Source organism: Garra rufa, chromosome 2 (genome assembly GCF_049309525.1).
Source record: "Garra rufa chromosome 2, GarRuf1.0, whole genome shotgun sequence".
In the NCBI taxonomy this organism is placed as follows: domain Eukaryota; kingdom Metazoa; phylum Chordata; class Actinopteri; order Cypriniformes; family Cyprinidae; genus Garra; species Garra rufa.
In genome coordinates this window covers 60,762,284-60,785,081 of record NC_133362.1, presented here as the reverse complement: position 1 = coordinate 60,785,081, position 22,798 = coordinate 60,762,284, and the positions used below count along the sequence as shown (strand labels likewise).

The 22,798-nt window shown below is 39.3% G+C and overlaps 1 protein-coding gene and 1 non-coding gene across 2 annotated transcripts in view; one reads left to right on the top strand and one right to left on the bottom strand.

The window, feature by feature from the left end:
• The window catches only part of LOC141326018 (uncharacterized), a 301,935-nt gene that overhangs the window by 60,853 nt on the left and 218,284 nt on the right, over positions 1-22,798 (top strand). The window lies entirely within an intron of this gene.
• Positions 278-393, bottom strand: LOC141327220 (U5 spliceosomal RNA). The gene has a single exon (XR_012354529.1). It is a non-coding gene; the product is annotated as a U5 spliceosomal RNA (small nuclear RNA).

Genomic DNA, 22,798 nt, shown 5'->3' with positions numbered 1-22,798 from the left:
GGCCAGTTTTACTCTTGACACTCCAATACAGCTCTGTTGTGAGCAGAAAAGAATGCTGGAAGTACATAAGTCACTGACAGGGCCAAAGTAGCTGAAGCCCAAGGTTTGGATCCCATCATGTCATGAGAGTGCTGTCTTTCCACGCTGGCTGAAAAAAAATGTGAAGTTGCGACACAGGAAGCGCAAAGGCTGCAAACACGGTCCACGAGGAAGCACGCTTTGCTCCAATGCACATTGGTGTGTGGTCAGATTCAGTCTGTTATTGAAACTGCAGTGCAGCTCTGCTGTGAGCAGAGCACCCAAAAATACAGGTCACTCGCAAAGGTTACCCTCCACGGAAATCTTTAGTAAAAGGCGAAAGATTTATGCGTCTATGAAGAGAAACTCGAGTTGTGTGCCCATGCGCTTGAGCATGTGCGCTCCCTGTGGTAAACCACTATACTCACAAAGGGTAATCTAGGGTGCCGATAAGATTTTCATCTCCCCCTCACTCCAAATGGGAGGAGTAAAAGTTAAAAAGTCTCTTCCATCATCCATTCTCGCCTGCCACACAGGAGGTCTGGCTCTGATTCCCAGGCAAATGCAGGAACAGAGTTCTTTTAAGTAAGGGGTGTGTGTTTGCATGTGTGTGGGATTCTTTAAAATGAGCCTTTAAAATCAGGCCAAGCCTGATTTGCTAGAAGGAGCTCCAAACTTTGCATATTGACCTGAAGGAGTGGAAGTCGGAAGACATCATGGCCTTTTTACAAATTAATATCCTTATTAATTTTTACACATTTTTAGTAGATGATCTAGTTCATAAATCAGTGTTTAACTTTAATATTATTTGTTGTTTGATGTTAGTAGTGGCTAGAAAGATGCCTCATAGAAAATCACAGGATGTTAGATTAAAGTTTGTGCCAAATGTGTTTTCTGCCTGTTGAAGTTCTCTTTTCTCAGAGACCGGAGATCACACCTCAGGAGGTCAGGATGACCCTCCTGATTATATGAGCAGCTGTAACCAGGACATCTGTGATTTGGGACATCTATGACATGTGTTCTTGATATCCCTTAGACTTGTATTAGAGAAATCCTGTTGATTTGTCTCCATTTTCCTAAGAGGCTAACTGTTTAAGTGTGTGCGTCCAACCACACTGATAAAGAGTCTTGCCTGGCTAAGACAACCTTGAAGATAGATAAGGCCTCTGTGTGTGAATTTGTGTGTGTGTGTCAGCCTCTGTCTTTAATATCAGGCGTGACGGCGGAAAGACCATCCTGAGGAGGTTCTTGCCATTTGCTGATGTTGCGGGTCATAAACGGGCTTCTGGAGACACCCTGTTGTGTCTGACCTCTGATCTTTGTCGTCTGTGTAATCACTTGTTGATAGCTTTGATTTTGTCTACCATATGTGGAAAATTTTACAGTTATCTAAGTATTTGACCAATCAGGATCTTCCTAACCTATGCATTGACGTAATTAGCAACCTCTGTTATAGTATAATTACTGGTGTTTTGAACATGTACGCAGAGCGGCCTATGAACTCCATCGAGAGTGTTGAAGCTGACTTCTGCTGATGAAACTGCAAACTATTTTCTTCAGTAAACATGACTTCGATTGATTGAATCTTTGACTCCTGGTTTTTGTTCATCATATCTGGTCCTTGTGTTTTTACTGTAAAATTCCCCTTACAGAAATGGTGGAGGTTGCGCGGGCAAATTGTTCTTTGGTGATATCCCTGATCAATCAACAAGGTAGGAAGATTTGTAAAATTATTTCTGGTTAGGGATTGTCTGTGGTGGAAGGGGTGGGAGAAGGTAGAGTGATATAGAGACTCACTCAGACGTGAGTGGGTGACACCAGACTTAGTTGAATTTAGTTGGATTGGTAAACTGTTAAATTTGGTTGAATTGGTAAACTGGTGTCATGGATTTGAGGTGACACCAGACTTAGGTGAACTTGGTGAATTAGTAAACTGGTGTCATGAATTGAGGTACACCTGTAACATTAAGTAACATATGGTTTGGTATGGTGTACAAGTGCACACCTGTGATATTAATAGTAGACTTAGATTGAGAGGTGTGTAGTAGAAGTAGGTGCATTCTATTGGGGGATAAAAAGCACAGTCCAGTGGGGACAAAATGCATTCTCTTTTGTGGCACTAAAGAGCCGTAAAGGCCAGATAGTGCATTCTGTGGCACTGAGAGCCGTAGAGATGAGATGTGCAGTCTGTGCAGTCTGTTTTAAATATATGAAATACTGAGAGAATGTAAGATGCTAGAGAGGGGTTCTAGTCGTAAATCACTCAACCAACCCTCTATTCCTACCACCACAGACAGGGGTACCCCGAGCTTTAGCGATCAGGTCAGATCAGTTGGTTAGGGAACAGAGTAACCAAAAAGTAGTGTTAAAAACAGAAATAGTAATACAATAAATGTGCACATCTATATATTAATATATGTTAGGGAAAGGACTGGTTGATCTGGGATGTATCAGGAACAACCCGGAAAGAGCTAAATTGTTGTTTGTATGCTCCTAACTGGAATGGACATATACGGAAATTCGGGAATATACTTTGCAGTTTCATCTCGCAGAAGTCAAGTGGAATTGGTAAGATCGCCGCCTCAATCTCTTGCTGCTATCATCTCTTTTGGTTTTTGGTTTGTGATAGAAATATGGCGGATAAATTAGGTAACTTGCTTAATCCTTATAGAAATAATGAAATAGAAGAGAACAGATGCTGTAAACAGCTCTGCTATGAAGCTCAAACATTAGGGATATTCTCAGCACAAGTTAAATGGTCAGTCTGGGCTTTGATTCTGATTGGGAAATAAAACAACAACTTGATAGGCTACATACAAAGAAAGAAACAAGATACAATGTATGTGCCTATTTTTAGAGGTGTAGTGTTGCTATTTGTTAAAAAAAAAATCAATCCCAGAATTAATTGAGTAATGATTTAATCTAATTCTTTGTACATAGAAGATTTTAAATGACAAAGAATGAAATCATAAATCTGTTTTAGTCCCTATATAGAGTAGTTGTTGTAAGCTCTGACAATGTATTTGACTGAATTCTGGGTTGGTAAAAACACTGTCTAGACACACAGTTAGGCATTAGCATTTTGGAAAAACTTTGAAGCTTATGTTTTGCTTTCAGAAGATAAGTGTCATGATCGGGGCTGTGGGTTTTACCTCAGCCACCTGAGGTCGCTGTTTGCACTGCACTCCTGATTCTTCACGTCTGTTTTGTCATTTACACTGATTCACTCACAGCTGTTCACCATTTGGACTTTTGTATAAGAACTCTCATTTCTCACTCCTGCTTCATGTCTGCATTGTCTTCTGTCCTGTGTGTTATGTTGTGTTCTTGAAGATTCCTGGATTTTGATCGTGTTCTGGATTTTGTTATTTTGAGTTTCTTTTTAAGTTTAGTTTTGTGCCGTGTTGGCCTTTTGCTTTGTTTGTTTAATTAATAAATCATCACTAACCTCCCTTACTCAACTGTGACAATAAGATTGCATTTGACTGCAGTGAAACAGTTTGCTTATCATGCGCTGTGTGGCTGAAGCTGTAAAAGTAACAGAGTCTTGTCCTGAGTTGAAATTAGTAATAACTGATGTTTGGACAAAAGACCAACTTTATTGGAAAAAAAAAAAAAAAAAGGGAGAGAAAATAAAATTTCAGCCACTCAGCATCACAGCCATATGCCAATGTTTAGTGAAAAATTATGTTTATATAGAAGCTGGTAATATTGTAAACAAGTAACATAAGTTAATTTTAAAGAAGTTTAGATAGCATGAGGTAACATATCTGGGTCAGATAACCCCTGACAGATATAAAGTACAGAATTTCCAAAGCCATAGGCAGAGCTTTGGAAAAACTTAGCCTTTGAGTTGCAAAGTAAGTAAAAAAAAAAAAAAAAAAGACAATAAGAAAGATGTTTATTTGAAAGTGCTTGTTATTTTTTTTTATATATATATATATAAATTTAAGCTGGGCTATAGTAAAAGATATCACATTGAAATTATAGATTAATGGCATGCATTGCTATCAGTCCTGAATCCCTCAGAGTTCTTTCTCTCATCCAAAGTCAGCTAAATGCTGTAATCTGAGCTTGTGTCATAAATGATAATAAGCTATTAATAGTACAGCACAATGTCTCAATGAAAATCATAGACACAGAGAAGTTAAAGGACATGCTACAAGGAGTTCAAAAATTCTACATTTGTAATTTTATGCAGTCAGAGAGCAATTAGTTGTTAAATGATTCAACTGCCGAATGCATGGAGGAAATAAGATATTTAGAAGCTATAGAATTTTGAACAATAGAAGTGATGATTTGAAATAGTTAAACAGTTGCATTGTTACTTGTCTTGCCAATAACTTGTTTGTCTTATTTTTAGTCTCCACCATCATACAGGGCCTGATGGCTCTGGCTATACAGAAGTAGCAGAGCATTACACTGAGTGGATGGGTGTGATATTTGAATTCAGAGTAATATTAGCACGATAATTTGAAGATGTCTAATTGATTTTAGTGATAAAATATTGCTTTGATTAACATGTCTCAATGTTTTAGTACTACTAGGTGGTCTCAATGGCTCGCATGGTTCTTGAGTGCTCCTTTCCTAAGCTGCAGAAAATACCAGATTCTGGAAGAAAACTGTCGAGGATGTCCAAATGGAAAGAGCGGTTACCAGTGTGAATGAGGTGATTTCTCAATGACGGGTAAGATCCTCTTTTGGCCAAGCGGAGGGCAACCTAAGGCAGGGGGTGACCGCCACTGGGCACCTGCCCGAGGTGGGGGGTGTTATATTTGAGATGGTAGCGGAGTTGAGCGGATGCTGAATAGGCCTAAAGCATCGTTAAAGGGGGGATCTGTAAGAAGTTACAGCCATCTGCCTCAAAAATGTGAGCTCCTCCAGACCTGATCACCAGCAATGATGCAAACATGCCAGGGCATCACACCTTGAGGAGAAGGAGCTTATTTATTAAGAGTTAACGGCAATGGGCTTACAAGAACCATCTGAGACCATGTGATGTCAACCATTATTTCTAGTAAGACATAACAAAATGTCAGGATGAAGTTGATTGCTTTACTGACAAGAACTGCATAACATTTGTGGATTCAACATTATGATAAATTCCTGAATCAATGAGGCTAAGATGATATTAAACTAATATGTCTATATCGGTTTTTACCTTTGCAGGTCCTTAGATATGGCATAGGATAATTACAAGACATGGTGGTGGCTAAAGATGAAGACTGCTTTTGCTGATTGAAGGGATAGTCTGGATAATGAAGGTTAAGTAAATTAAGCATTTAAAGTAAACAATTTAAAGATAAAAAAAATCTGCTAGCATACTTTCCCAGCAGACACAGGACGTCAACATGACGTCAGGTTGACGTTGTACCCCAACGTTGGTCAGATGTTGCATTTTGGTTGGAAATGAAAATCGGGTTGACGTCAGAACCCGACGTCAATGTCCAACGTTGGTTAGACGTTGCATTTTGGTTGGAAATGAAAATCGGGTTGACGTCAGAACCCAACGTCAGACCGACGTCAATGTCCAACGTTGGTCAGACGTTGTATTTTGGTTGGAAATGAAAATCGGGTTGACGTCAGAACCCAACGTCAGACCGACGTCAATGTCCCATTTCCAACAGATAATCATTTGGATAACATTATTGAAATAGAACATTACAAAATATTTTTTTTTAAATCAACCTTTCCAGTTCATATTCCAACTTTTTAAACATCAGTGTTAAGCTGTCACATTCCTACTTTAAAGAAAGATGTGGTTATTATGTATTTTGTTGGCATGACATCAAACCTTTTTGTTGCATAATAATAATCAGCACACAAGTAAAAAAATATATATATTATTATTATCATCATTGAAACAGAACATTTTCAAAGTAACACTTTATTTTTTTATTTTTAAATCAACTATGTTCCACTTGTAATTCCAGTATTTTTTAAAACACATAAAAATTTTATTCAGAGCTTTTTCTTCTGCCACCTCCACCTACTCTGTCTGGGGCATATTTTAAACAGAAGGCGATGGCTGCTGCAATATTTGCCTCTGTCTCTCTTGATGTTTTCTGGACACTCTCTGTAAGAAATATTTGAAAATGAAAATGTATGAGGAAAATAGGATTTGATGCACATTTTATTTTTGCAGAGTATCTTAAGGTAAATTCACAATAGATGAAAGACCACATTAGAAGTATTCGATTTTATCGAAGTATTTTATCGAAGTATTGTGAATGCAAAAAAATGTTCTCAAGTTCTGACTAACAATAAATATCTCAAACAGAAAAGTAGTCTAGCAACAGGAATGACCTGCCAGTCAACAAAAAGTGTATATTTGAACATTTGTGTTATTTCTGCATGACAGATAAGTAACTCTGAAAAAGTTTTGCCAGGCACATTGTTAAAAGTTTCACCTGAAAACTTTGCAATGCAGTGATGTGACATTTTTTGTGGGTATCAGTTAAATTGATTTACTTAGCTGACTAACCTGCTGACTACAATATGTGGTTTTCACTTAACAACCAAAAAGGAAGCTAAACAAATCTGACCGTCACAGTCATGCAACAATAATATTTTTATTATTTAGTTTGTTTGTTTTCTTTACCTGTGACAACAGTGTAGAGATTTAGCTTGATGAAGGCAAGCTTGCCCTTCCCCCCCTTCATGTTGAAACGGGCCATGACCTCATTTGTCATCAACCTGTGGATACAAGAGTAATACAAAAATAATTATACATGACACATTATTAGCCAGTAGTTTCGGTTTGTCTTAGGTTCATCATCATCTACTATAATGCAGATATCATACAAAGCTTGTTGGTGCTAGATGAAGGATTTTTGAAAATGACCTTTCATGCAGTGTGTAAGCTCTAAGTGAATGGAAACATGCTGCAAAGTTTGAAATCTGAAACGAGGGTCAAACACCCTTTCCCAAAAAAAAAAAGGAAGTCAAACAGCAATGTGGGATGATTTAGAATTTGGAGGAGAGTTGGGAGTTTTTCAACATTCCTTAACTGCCTTGAAGAAGACAGCAGAGAGTACAAATATTTGCATTTGTGGTTAGAAAGTGTATAAATATTATGTTTAATTTTTTTAAATTCCTATTTTAAGACTATTATTCCTCGGCTGGGATCGTGTAGAGCTCTTTGAGAAGCTGGACTGAAACAGCATTTTTAACTTTTAATCTGTTGAGCACCACTGAAGTTGGCTAGAGAAAGGCTAATATAACAACTTACTTCTCCATGACCCTCTTGACATTGTCCTTCAAGTGGGTCCCTCCGACATTGGACAAGTAATTAATCTGAAATCAGAGTTAAAGTAGTTTTTAGTTTAACCACAGAAAAAAAAAGTTACCAGTATGTCTCAACACTGCACATAATATCAACTGTGTTATGCAAATATGATTAGGTATGATCTTACCAGTCTTTGCTTTTCTTCTAAGCAGTTGAGGGATCTATCAATGATGCTGAGTTCCTCAATGGTAGAGGCCTGGGGAGGAATCCTTGAGTGAGAATGCATTTCTGCACCCCCAGAAGATTTCTTTAATAAGCGGATGTCTTCACGAATTTCAACTAACATCTCCATTACTTTTCTCTGGAATTCTAAGGCACAGAAACAGATGATAATTACAATAAACATTATCAAGACACAATTTCATCCCTACAATAACAACCATCTACAAATTTACTTAACCTTTTCTAATAAGTCTGAAATTAAGTCATAATCTGGATGTTTTAATATCACATTAGTGTCGGCACCAATGGCCTAGTGAGGCTTGTTTACTAATTTTACTCCATACCATTCAGTAGATAAACTTTCTGACAACAGATTTAGTCTCTCATACAGCTGGCATGTGTGCGTATTGGAGAGTCGGGTGAAGGAGATTTCCCCAAAACAAAACCGTGTTTATTTCAGCTTGACTATTTTAAGATTTGAAATGAGTAGCTATGATAGAAACATTGGATTATTGACTAGGGCCCTATGAAATCTGTGATGCGGATAACAAAACATTAGCTAAAAAGTTAAGGTGAACAGGTTTTATTATTAATTAATTAATTAATTATTAATTAAAAGCAGAGTATTATGTCTTATTTTACTGCTGTTTGACAACATAATGTTCAGGTGTAAATCTTTAAAATACTGTGTATACTTTAAAATACCAGTACTGTGTATATTAAGGCATGCAAAGTTTCTATTTATTTTTCTTATATCATAAGATGGCTTGACCTCAGCATTATCATCATTTCACAATTTTTTTTTTCTTTTTCTAGATTGTAAGGATGCACCGAAATGAAAATTCTTGGCCGAAGCCAAACAAAATGAAAAACTGCACAAAAGTTTTTCACAATTTTCCCCATATATTTTGCCAATATTTTCACCATTAAATAAATAACATAGACAAAAAATGTGCCTCTTATTATTTTGTCTGACTTTTCAAAGAAAAGAAAACAATAAGAAAATGAAAATATATTTAATATAAAATATAATAAAAATATTTTCAGACCCACTTCTTGAATTATGCATGTAATTGTAATTTTTTTTTTTCTGTTATTCGGCAGCCGAATACCAATTTTTGCTATTTCTATTTTGGTTGCCGAACATTCGTTGCATCCCTACTAGATTGCATCACAAATACACTATACATACTTGCTTCTTGCATTGGGTATGGAGAGTGTTTTCCATGTTTTTTGGAGCTGCTGGAGTGTTGACCAACAGATGACCCAGATGGTTCGATTTCTTGTGAAGATGGGTCTTTATCAGGATGTTGTCTGCTCTGTTTTTTTTATATGGTCTTCTGGAGAGGGGCTGCAATAATAAGAAAGTTAGTTTACAATGTTAAGAAAATGCTTCAGCGTACTTACGGTCAGTTTTTTAGGATAAATAATTTATCTAATACAAATTGACAACTATGAGTTTCTTAAAACTATGACAATGTACACATCTGACCCTTAATCTTTTACAGCGGGAAAATTATGGTGGTAGCTCATTTAAAATTAAATAAATACAGACTTTAAAACAACAATGTATTGGAGAATACACTTTCAGACAAACTAATTAGCAAATTTAATTTTGGACTTGAATAAAGACCTGAAGAACCCTTTTTGGTCTAAGATTAGACTGAGGTGGGGAGTAAGGGGATTACCAACCCTGTGTTTTTGAAGTCTGTTTTTTTTAAGTGGCAATGGAGAGCCAGAGCTGGATCCTCTGGATGAAACAGAAGATGTTATATATATATTAATATTAGGGGTGGGCATAGATTATTTTTTTTAATCTAGATTAATCTAGATTAAATCTTGGAATTAATCTAGATTAAAATGGCTAATTTGAATTCTGCTGAAGGCATTCAGAATATGTGTGCTACCCAAATAATGACTAAAAGTAAGTCTTTGAGAATGGATCATAAAGCTCATACAGCTGTTCTATGATAATTTGTTGATGAAAATAAATTATGTTCAATTAGATGTACTTGTGTTTACTAACTAACTAACAATGAAATAGTTTTTTCTACCTATTAGATTGTGTGTTTTTTTAACGTCAACACCTACCCAACCCATTACATCCCTGCTGAAAAAACCAGCATATGCTGGTTAGGTATGTTTTGGTGCTGGGATGCTGGTTTTAGCTGGTTTATGCTGGTCCTTTGCTGGTTTATGCTGGTCCCTTGCTGGTTTATGCTGGTCCTTAGCTGGTTAATGCTGGTCCTTTGCTGGTTTATGCTGGTCATGTTGCTGGTCAAGGACCAGCATAAACCAGCAAAGGACCAGCATTAACCAGCAACATGACCAGCATAAACCAGCAAAAACCAGCAAGGGACCAGCATAAACCAGCAAAGGACCAGCATAAACCAGCTAAAACCAGCATCCCAGCACCAAAACATACCTAACCAGCATATGCTGGTTTTTTCAGCAGGGATGTTACACCGTACTTTTATTTTGACAGGTTGCCGTGAAGTTTCTGTGTATACAGTATGATATGATGCTAGTTTTCTCAAATGAAACGGTAAAAGTGACACTCACAGCAGTTTGGGAGATTGAGTTTATCTGTTCATGTGAGATGCAAATGCCAAAAATTACCGGGAGCGTCACGTGTGTTTCAGTATGCGTGTAGTAAAAGCTCGTCTCCGCCATGCATACATACAGCTAGGCAAACGGATTCAAATTAAAACGGTCTTTTTGCATTTCAGTTTTCACAGACACTAGTCCGTATCGCGATTTGAATTAAGTGACAGACCAACAGTTGATTTATGAATCCAAAAAACGACGAATTTACGTGGCATTTTGCTATAGTAGATTCTGTTTTTATGAATGGAGGACTACGCGATCCCGTCTGTGTTTTGGTGGAGGAGACTTAAACGCGCGACCATATTCTATAGTCTTCGGTATACATTTGCGTTAAACTATCAAGGTGAAAGTCATCATAGCTTGCGTAGTTTAGACCCAGCTCCCAACCCAAATTTGAGAATAGATTAACGGCGATATTTTTTTTATCGCACGATAAGAGTTTCACGTTAACGCAGCACGTTAACGCCGATAACGGCCCACCACTAATATATATATATAAAAAAAGTAAGTACAAAAGCATGCCAAGACATTTTTTATACAGTGACTAGTTTCCACCCAAAAGCAGGTTTAAATGTTGTACCTTACTTGAATATCCATCCACACCCCCAAAGATAACCATGTTGTATCTAATTTGAAAAAGAAAATACCAAAGGAAAGACATGTTGAATGACAAAAGGATAATAAAATAATTGGAACATCTGTCATCATATTAGTTTTCCTTTAAACCTAGAATGCATAGACAACTATATAACCCACAAAATGTGCATGTGTAAAAACTGTTACATATTTTGGTAACTGAACAAATCAGAAAAAAAAAATGAAATGACACTGAAGCCCACATTTATAATACATTATAAGGCTATGCTTAAGGCATTATAATGAATGCATAATGCATTATAAAAATCTTATGTAACATGATCTTAGAAATAATAACAACAATTAATACGTTGTAATGTTTACACATTTGTGGTTATTACTTTTAACCCAATTAACACAATATTAAGTATACTTTTACATTTATAATGGGCTGTATAGTTGTCATGGCAATGTCCAGTTGACCCACCCTGAAACCTACTCATGCCACCAAACCTGTCCCTAACCTTACTCACATCCCACCTTAATAGAAGCAAAAGTGTTTTGCAATGCAATATGACCACATTAGGTATATTGTACTTATTTTTTGATGTAAGTACATAATAGTTAAGGCCACCTTATATAAAGTGTGACCATGCAATGTTTATATGTTAAGTTACATTTTATTTGTATGGTCCCCTTGGATAACTAGCATGCCAACTAACTCACAATAGAGTATTAGTAGGCTTAGGTTAAGGTTAGTGTAAGTAGAATGTTGATGTACTTGCAAAGTTACTTGTAGTCAGTTTGTCTGTTGGGAACCATCAAAATAAAGTGTTAGCATATATTTAACAGAAACACTACTAATAATCTAATGACTGCTATAGTTGCTATAGTTGACATGGAGTTACTTAACAGCTCTTCTAAAGAGTACAATCAAAATAATCCAACTGATATTACAATATAGTTCAAAGCAAATTTGACATGTTGCACATACATGGCTGTTTGAAAAAAAAATGAGCATAAGAAAGATGGCAAGATATGAGATTTATAATACATTGTAACTATGAGAAATATAATCCATTAAAATTTAAGTGGATGCACAAGTTCACTCATTGTGTGTTCTAAATCATCATACTCTTAAAAGCTATAACCACAAATAAGTAAATATTATAATACATTAAAACTGTTCTGAAGAATATTCATAAGATAACATATTATAAGGTTTTTTTATAATGCATTATGCATTCATTATAATGCCTTAAGAATACAATTATAATGCATTATAAATCTGAGCCTTATATTTATTTATTTATTTATTTAACAGGGACAGTGCATGGCCCTCAGCGATACCAGAATTAGCTACGAGCTAAATTTCATCTGTAGTCCCTGGGCAGGAAAAAAATAAAAATAACATACAGTTAATCCAACAAACTGTCACACACTGGTTGGGTGGAGGAGTGAAGAGGAGATCCAGAGTAGATAAAATATAAACGGTAGTGATGTGACATTTGACACCGAAGCTTCGAAGCTTGTATCAAAAAAGCGAAACATCTCACAGTGAAGCACTGTACCGGAGCTTGATTCGTTTTGTCCATAACCACGTGACCTGTGACGTCCGAAGCTTCGTTTTCGCGCACAACCACGTGACTGCTTCATATTCTGATTCAAATAACGTGAACCCCTTGTGCAAGTATCAAGTGTCATACACTTTTTGTCAAGAATAAATCATAATACGAATAAATGTGTACATGTGTAGTTTTGTGCATATCCATTTTGTAGTTATCCTTGCTTCACAAGCACTTCTAATTAATACTAATATTAGTCAAAATTATTCTTAATTTACTTTGGACATATTTGCCTACATGAACCATGCTTATACTTGTATAATTTTATTAAAATGTTTATTTACAGATCAATTCGAGTAAAATTACTGTTTTTCTGACACAGCACAAATTGATGTGTTTGATGAAACTGTTAAAAATCGCTTTAAGATCTGTGACGCGAAAGCAACTTTTTCCACCTTTGTCCACAAGATGTCATTAGTGTGCAACATGTTGAAAAGCTTCGAGTAACGAACCTTTTTATGATACAGTTGATGGGAAAGCCTCGGTGCTTCGAAAAGCTTCATTTTCCCATCACTAATAAACGGTTTACTAAATGAAACACTGCATTACAAACAGATAAACAAAAACCAGGAGCATTAGATGAAGACATGTAACGTTAACGACGGACAGCAGGGAGTGATCACAAGCAGACTTAAATACACAGAGACATGGGCGTGGTCACAAACAAGTTAACAAGATAACAAGGGGGAAATACAAATATGGGCAAGAACAAACCAAAAGGACTAAATCAAAAGGGGGGAAACAAGGACTAAACCAAATGAACTAGAAACATGGGGGGAAAAACACTAGGAGAACAGAACAGGACAGGACAAAACACAGACATAATCCTGACACAAACACATATAGATAAACGTAAAACAACAGTGGAAAGAATAAAATACTATATTAATAGACGCAACAATGCAATGTTAGAATATAACTATAAAGAATTTTTTAAGTTTATGATTGATGAGTACATGATTGAGTAGATTTAAGCCATGATTTTATCTTATATTTAAAACCAGTAAATGTACTGATGTCTCTGATCTCGTTTGGTATGGAGTTCCAGTAATTGGAGGCTCTGATAGAGAAGGCTGATCTGCCAAACTCAGTGCGTCTGTGCTGTACGGCACAGTAACCTCTACTGGTCGCCCTGGTTGTTCTCCTACTGCCGGAGAGTAAAGATATGAACTCCTCCAAAGGGAGTGCAGCCAGATTATTAATTATTCTGTACACTAAGCAAACATTGGCAAACATGAGCCTTATATAAAGTGTTACCAAATTAAATGAACCTTATGAGCTTATGGTTTGTATCTATATGTACAAGATACTTGGGGTATGGTACAGAATAAGTTCTCCAAGCAACACAACCAAGCTGGGACATCCGCGAGAGAACACCAAGGCCATCAATACGATGCATAGATGCACAAATTCTGTCCCACTGTACTATATGTCCTTTAGCAATGAGGGCTCCTCTGACAACTCTGTACCCTATGTTTGGCATAGTGCTCTTGATTTCAGACACCAAAGAATCAAGTTCTTCATCTGTGCAATTACTGTAGAGGGATGTGACTGACAAATTACATTCTCTCATCCGTCGATGATGAGTCGTACGAGAGAGACCTACAATTTTACTGATAGTTTCCTGGGGTAATCCAAGATTCAGAAAATGGATTAGTCTGTCTTCTGATATATGGATTCTTGGACGTCCACATCCATTTGGACTTTCAATCTCTACTACAGTTGCCACCTGCTGGCTTTCCTTGTGCTGCTGAATAATAGAATCCAAGTCCATCAAAGCTCTGAAAAGGTCCTGTGAAATCCCAATGTTTTCTGACAAAGCAGTAATCAAAGTCATTTCTTGACGACAAATAAACTGTAAGTAGTCAATGTCCAAAGGAGGATATTCCAGTGCATAAGTGATTCTGGAATGTAGTCTTTGGAGAACTTTGTGCCTCACTGTGTCCTATAATGCATTAAGTTACCACACAAACACAGGAAATTTGGTCAATGCAATACAATGTGTTCAGAATAAAATAGTGTTACAACAATATTTTAAACTGTAGCATGATAGATCATGTTTCTTGTTCATTTCTGTGGCCATTTAATCACATCCTATATTTTTGTGTAGATATGTTTTAACATTTTCCAATATAAAACTTTATAGAATACTACGGTGACTGATAGGGGGGTCTTCAGTTCACTTAGTTTTGTTGTGGCCACGACATATAAACTCATTGGAACGTGATAATATAACATGGCCATGAGATATTAATTCGTGGGAACGGGATATTATGCTGTGGCCACGAGATCGTTTTATCGAGGTAACGACATACTTATGCCCCGACTTCTTATGTTGAGGGAATGACATATTTTTCTTGTGGCCACGAGTTTATTGCATAAACAAACCTGCGTGACCATAGCAACCCAGGATTATCAGAGATGGATTCATTATTATTTTATTTTGAATTAATAAATTATTATATTAATTATTATAGATTATTTCATAATTTATTGTATTGTTTTATAATATAAATTATTATATTGCACGCAATTTAAACAGCATTCATATTAAGTTTATAATGAATAAACGTTACCTAAAGTAGTCTAAATAACATAGGCATACAAGAAAACATTTTTACCCATCCCTCAATCGTCTTCAAAATATTTGTATATTATTATTAGGCCATTATTATCACCATCATCTTCATCAACATCATTATTATTAGCCTATTATTATATTTTTATATTTTCCCTTCATTTCGTTCTTACATAACGTTCTTATTAATAATAATAATAATAATAATAATAATAAGAAGAAGAAGAAGAAGAAGAAGAAGAAGAATATACAAATATTAAATTAAATGTTTAATGTAAAAATGTTTTAAACAATTCTGATAATCCCAGGTTGCTATGGTAACGAAGGTTTTTTATGCATGAGAAAAATATGCCGTTCCCTCATCATAAGAAGTCGTGGCCACGAGAAATGGATGTCGTTCCCTCAACATAGCATCGTTAACGCGACAAAACGATCTTGTGGCCACGACATAATATGACGTTCCCACAAATTAATATCTCATGGCCACGTTATATTATCACATTCTAACGAGTTTATATGTCATGGCCACGACAAAACTAAGTGAACCGAAGACCTCCCCTCCCGGTAACCATAGAATACCAGTTTGCTAAACACACTCACGGCCAAAACACGCATCGACTCAGTGATACATGAAACACTGATTACACTACACAGAACATTACTTGTTTTATTTTAGATATTATTACAATAATGCTGTGATGAGCACCACTCACCTGTCTTAAACTGTCCTGGTCGTCCATTTTGAAGAGCCTGGTTAATTGTCCTGAATTGGTCCCGCACTGATTGTAAGGCAAAACGTGATTGGCTGGAGCGAGAATGTGCAACGATTGGTCAGCCCCACGTGGCCGTTATCTGATTGGCTTAAGTAGAACGTGGGTGGAGTCCATCCATTTGTGGATCAGTGTGAGTCTTGACGCTTGAAATGTTTCAAAATCCACAAATACGCACAGCGATCCACAAATGCACAGAGAGCAATCCACAAAAACGCGCAGCGGTCTACAAATGCACAATACGCGATTCACATATAAATGCCGGGCAAAGTTGTGTTTTTAAAATAAATTTTTGAGTATGTTTTTTATTTGCAATTCTATTTTTTTTTACTTGTGAATATAATTAATGTTTGTGGAACTCTAAGATTTATTTGTGGATCTCATTCTATTTATTTTGTGAATATGCTTTGTTTTTGTCAATCGCTTTACATTTATTTGTGGATCATAATGTATTTATTTGGAATTATGCAACAATTCTAACTCCATATTTATGTAAAGATCCTTTTTCTTGGTCTGCAATTCCTCTCCAGAGAGGCAGAGGGCACTCTCTATGGGATCACTGACCCAGTATTCTCCTGGCCACTAGATGGCACCTTCTCCCCAAAAGATACTGTTATCATTCTCCAATTAGTGCTTATTCCCTTCACCTGTGTATTGCCATGTATTAGAGTGCTTGATCCATGTCTTTGTGTTCAGTCTTGAGCCTTCAGTTCTGCAGTCATTTGTTCCCGAGTTAAGGTTGGACCTTGTTATTCTGTTTTTGATACTTAAGTCTATGTTTTCTTTTGTTTTGTGGAAGCTCGGCTTGCCCAGTTCTTTTGTCAAGTTTGCATACAGTGTTAGTTTTGTTTTTGACCCTCGTGTCAGTTTTATTTTTCCTGTTCTGTGAAAGCTCAGCTTTCCCTGTTGTTTTTGTAAAGACTGCATCAGTAAAGATTATTTTTACTTTTGAAACAACACCTGTTTCCTGGTTCTTCTGTCATTGGGTTCCATTGCCGGAGAGTTAGCTCACGGAGTAACACTCCTCACATCAATACCAGAGACCCGGGTTCGAGCCCACCTAAGCGGACCCGTAACAGCAAGACTGAACCAATGGAAGGGAACCCAGCAGAAGGGGCCTCACCGCCTTCTAATGTCGATCGCATCCTGGCAGCTCTCTCAGACCAAGCAGCCACTGTTCAACGTCATGACCAGGCGCTGACTGAGATCCTTCATTTATTGAGTCTGCAGTCCCAAGCCTCTTCCACTCAAGTGACACATCCATCTACTAGTCCTCCTGAGCGAGCCAGCCCTATGTGTACATCAGAGCCCAAGTTACCTGCGCCAGAGAGATTTGATGGTAATCCTGAGCGATGCCGTGGATTTATCACCCAATGCACCTTGGCGTTTCAGCTCCAACCCAGCAGCTTTCCTACTGAGAACAGCAAAGTGGCTTATGTTATAACTCTCCTAACAGGCAGAGCCTTGGACTGGGCCTCAGCTTTGTGGGACCAGGGCTCTCTGCTAACAACCAACTGCAGTGACTTTATTGCTGAGCTGAAACGGGTGTTTCAGCATCCAGCAAGCAAAGGGGAGGTAGATCACCGACTTCTTCACATCTCCCAGGGTACCCGAAGTGTGGCAGACTTCACTATAGAGTTTCGTACACTGGCTACAGAAAGCGGGTGGGATGAAAGAGCATTGAAAGCTATCTACCATCATGCCTTGTCCCCTGAGATAAAGGATGAGTTGGCCTTCCGAGACCCAGCACCTAACTTTGAGTCCCTAATTGACATGGCCATTCGAGTGGATCACCGCCTCCGAGAGCGGCAACAGGAGAGGAGGCGGGAGGCTTCAAATGCTGAATCTGTCAATACCTTCGAGCTAGTTTCACCTCTTAATGCTCCAGAGGAACCCATGCAACTGGGTGGCACACGGATCTCTCAAGGGGAGCGCAATCGACGGATAAAGGACAAATGTTGCCTCTATTGTGGTAAGCCAGGACACTTCCGCGCTACCTGTCCTGAGTTGTCGGGAAAAGCAAACTCTCGCCCAGGAAGAGGGGGACCAGGGCGAGAGTAGAGGTTGTCCCCTGCGCTATGACTTCAGGATTGACTGTTCAAGCTACCATCGTTCATGGCAGTCAGCACCATCAGGTGTGTACCTTTGTGGACTCCGGAGCCGCAGAGAGTTTTATGGACTATAATATGGCCACGGGACTCTCCATTCACCCAACTTCCCTTCAGAAACCTCTGAACATCATGGCAGTGGACGGCAGTCCTCTTGGTTCTGGGGAGGTTAGCCACTGCACTCCACCACTACAGCTATGGATGGGGGAACACACTGAATGCATACAGTTCTTCTTAATCCATTCTCCTAAACTCCCACTTATTCTTGGTTATTCCTGGTTAGCTAAGCACAATCCCCTCATCGACTGGACTCAAGGTGCTGTTAGGGGGTGGGGAACAGGATGCCAGATCTTAGATGGTCCCCACTGCCAATCATCCTCAGTGTCAATGACACCTTCTAGATTCTCGTCCAGAGACTCTAAGGAACTACCAGCATCCAATCTCGAGACCTGCTCATCCAAAATTATGGCTGCTTCAAGAATGAAACCTGTTGCTACCACACTTCCTTCCTACAGTCCCAATTTATCTGACATTCCCCATGAATACTGGGATCTCAGAGAGGTTTTTAGCAAGACCCAAGCAGCCACACTACCACCCCATAGACCCTACGACTGTGCCATTAACTTGATCCCTGGAATGTGTCCACCTCGAGGAAGACTGTATTCCCTCTCTGGTCCTGAAAGGTTAGCGATGGACAGATACATCCAGGAATCCTTGGACAATGGGTTCATTCGTTCATCCACCTCACCGGCAGGGGCGGGATTTTTCTTTGTGGGAAAGAAAGATGGAGGACTTCGCCCTTGCATTGACTACAGGGGATTGAATAGGATAACCATCAAGAACCGTTACCTAGTGATGGGAAAATGAAGCTTTTCGAAGCACCGAGGCTTTCCCATCAACTGTATCATAAAAAGGTTCGTTACTCGAAGCTTTTCAACATGTTGCACACTAATGACATCTTGTGGACAAAGGTGGAAAAAGTTGCTTTCGCGTCACAGATCTTAAAGCGATTTTAACAGTTTCATCAAACACATCAATTTGTGCTGTGTCAGAAAAACAGTAATTTTACTCGAATTGATCTGTAAATAAACATTTTAATAAAATTATACAAGTATAAGCATGGTTCATGTAGGCATATATGTCCAAAGTAAATTAAGAATAATTTTGACTAATATTAGTATTAATTAGAAGTGCTTGTGAAGCAAGGATAACTACAAAATGGATATGCACAAAACTACACATGTACACATTTATTCGTATTATGATTTATTCTTGACAAAAAGTGTATGACACTTGATACTTGCACAAGGGGTTCACGTTATTTGAATCAGAATATGAAGCAGTCACGTGGTTGTGCGCGAAAACGAAGCTTCGGACGTCACAGGTCACGTGGTTATGGACAAAACGAATCAAGCTCCGGTACAGTGCTTCACTGTGAGATGTTTCGCTTTTTTGATACAAGCTTCGAAGCTTCGGTGTCAAATGTCACATCACTACCGTTACCCTCTCCCCCTCATGTCCACAGCATTTGAGATTCTCCAAGAAGCTACCATTTTTACTAAGCTTGATCTCCGTAATGCCTACCACCTAGTCAGAATCAGGGAGGGGGATGAGTGGAAAATGGCTTTCAATACCCCGACTGGCCACTACGAATATCAGGTAATGCCCTTTGGCCTGGCCAATGCCCCGGCCACTTTCCAAGCACTAATTAATGATGTCCTCAGAGAGATGCTCAACATTTTTGTGTTCGTTTACCTGGACGACATTCTTATTTTCTCCCGCACCTATCATGAGCATGTTTCGCAGGTCCGGCAGGTGCTAACCCAGCTCCTTAAGAACAGGCTGTTTGTAAAACTGGAGAAGAGTGAGTTCCATGTCCCTGAAGTTTCCTTTCTTGGATTTCGGGTCTCCAGAGGCAGTCTCCAGATGGAACAGGGGAAGATTCGAGCCGTTCTGAATTGGCCCCAGCCCACAACTGTAAAGCAGGTACAGCACTTTTTGGGCTTTTCCAATTTTTACAGAAGGTTCATTAGAAACTTCAGTGCTGTGGCTGAACCTCTGTCTGCACTAACCAAGAAGTCTGCTAAGCCTTTTTTGTGGACAGATAGAGCTGAGCAGGCCTTCAAGAAACTTAAGCGGCTCTTCACGTCTGCCCCAATCCTGACCCTCCCTAATCCAGATTTGCCCTTTGTACTAGAGGTAGATGCCTCAGATGTTGGGGTTGGAACGGTTTTGTCCCAAAGAGGTAAACACGATAAGAAGCTCCATCCCTGTGCTTTCTTTTCTCATCAGCTCACCCCAACACAGAGAAATTACGACATTGGGAACAGGGAGCTACTGGCCATCAAGATGGCGCTAAAGGAATGGAGACACTGGTTAGAGGGGGCCAGACACCCATTTCTTATTTGGACTGACCACAAGAACCTCACCTACATCCAGGAGGCTAAGAGGTTAAATGCCAGACAAGCCCGCTGGGCTCTCTTTTTTAATCGATTTAACTTTGTGGTCTCTTATCATCCAGGTTCTAAGAATCAAAAGCCAGATGCACTCTCAAGGCAGTTCGAGCCACGGGAGGAGGAACCTTGCCCTGAGCCTATCGTCCCTGCATCTAGAGTTGTAGCCCCTATCCAGTGGAACCTGGAGATCTCAGTTAAGAGAGCGCAAAGACATCAACCAGATCCAGGTAACGGCCCACCGGGATGTCTCTTTGTCCCTAAACCTCTTCGCTCTAAGGTTCTGCAGTGGGCGCATGCTTCCCTTCCCTCTGGGCATCCAGGGACCACTAAGACCTACAGACTCATTCAGAGGAAGTTCTGGTGGCCTAAAATGCAAAGGGATGTACGAACTTTTGTTGCTGCCTGTTCTACCTGTGCCAAGAACAAGGAACCTAGGACCCCCCCTCAGGGGCAACTACACCCTCTGCCCATCCCAAGACGCCCCTGGTCGCATATCTCCTTGGATTTTGTGACCGGGCTACCCCAATCTCAAGGTAACGCTGTCATCTTAGTTGTCGTCGACAGATTTTCTAAGTGGTGTCATCTCTTACCTCTGCCTAGACTCCCCTCAGCTAGCCAGACTGCTGAACTGCTTATGAAGCAGGTGTTCAGACTTCACGGGTTTCCCCAGGATATAGTCTCCGACAGAGGACCACAATTTACCTCACGGTTCTGGCAAGCGTTTGGACGGATCATCGGCTCTTCCATCAGCATGTCATCTGGCTTCCACCCCCAGTCCAATGGCCAGACAGAAAGGGTCAACCAGGATATTGAAAAGACTCTTAGGTGCCTGGTTGCTGACAATCAGTCTACGTGGAGTTCTCATCTACTTTGGGCTGAGTTTGCACATAACACCCTGCATCACTCCTCTATAAACATGTCTCCATTCGAGTGTCTGTATGGTTTCCCCCCCCCTCTATTTCCTGGACAGGAGTCAGAGATTGATGTTCCTGCAGCCACCCAGATGGTCAGGCGGTGTCGTCGCTCGTGGCATAAAGCACGGGCTGCCCTTGTTAGAGCTATGCGGCAGCAACAGAGACAGGCTAACCGTCGACGAAGAGTAGGACCCTTGCTTCACCTGGGGCAGAGAGTATGGCTCTCAACCAGAGACCTTCCTTTGCGAGTGGAGTCTCACAAGCTTGCCCAACGTTATATTGGTCCTTTTAAGATTCTCAAGAAGATCAACCCAGTCTCCTATCGACTTCAGTTGCCTGCTTCCATGAAGGTCCACCCCACATTCCATGTTTCCCGCTTAAAACCTGTTCTTTGCTCTACTCTCTCCCCAGCCAGCAAGCCTGCTCCTGTACCTCGCCTCATTGGGAGCCAGCCCGCATACACAGTCCGCAGATTGCTGGACTCCCGTCGTGTCCGCGGGAGAGTTCAATACCTTGTGAATTGGGAAGGTTTCGGACCTGAGGAGCGGTCTTGGGTTCCTGCTCGTAATATCCTCGACCCAACCCTTATCTCAGACTTTCAGAGAAGCATCCAAGAGAACGTCAGGAGACGTTCCTAGTAGGGGGGCTACTGTAAAGATCCTTTTTCTTGGTCTGCAATTCCTCTCCAGAGAGGCAGAGGGCACTCTCTATGGGATCACTGACCCAGTATTCTCCTGGCCACTAGATGGCACCTTCTCCCCAAAAGATACTGTTATCATTCTCCAATTAGTGCTTATTCCCTTCACCTGTGTATTGCCATGTATTAGAGTGCTTGATCCATGTCTTTGTGTTCAGTCTTGAGCCTTCAGTTCTGCAGTCATTTGTTCCCGAGTTAAGGTTGGACCTTGTTATTCTGTTTTTGATACTTAAGTCTATGTTTTCTTTTGTTTTGTGGAAGCTCGGCTTGCCCAGTTCTTTTGTCAAGTTTGCATACAGTTTTAGTTTTGTTTTTGACCCTCGTGTCAGTTTTATTTTTCCTGTTCTGTGAAAGCTCAGCTTTCCCTGTTGTTTTTGTAAAGACTGCATCAGTAAAGATTATTTTTACTTTTGAAACAACACCTGTTTCCTGGTTCTTCTGTCATTGGGTTCCATTGCCGGAGAGTTAGCTCACGGAGTAACACTCCTCACATCAATACCAGAGACCCAGGTTCGAGCCCACCTAAGCGGACCCGTAACAATTTATTTCTTTATGCATTTTAATAACATTTTCTTAAAGTTTTCTGGCTAGTTTGCTAAACTGTTTCTGCTTATGAATACTATAGCAACACACGTGGACAAATGCGGAAGTGGTAATTATATTCAAGTTATTATAAATCATGATTACACTTCGCAAAGTATGGAAAATCCCAAAAAACGTAGACAAACACCAACTGAGGCAAGAAGGCATTGGGACAAACAGAAATAAAACTAGAATAAATATCGGCATGGCGTTTCTGAAATCCCAAATACTTCCTGAGCAAAGGAAATCTGTTGAAGTTTACTTCACTTCTGAACATTAATCAGGCAAGTGATTGGCTAAGGACAAAAAAGCAGGAAAATATACTAAGACGTATATTTAATATAATAATTAAAATATAATTAGTTATTTTTCATTAGACTATTTTTTGGTGCCCCCTCAGCACTCGGTACCCTACAC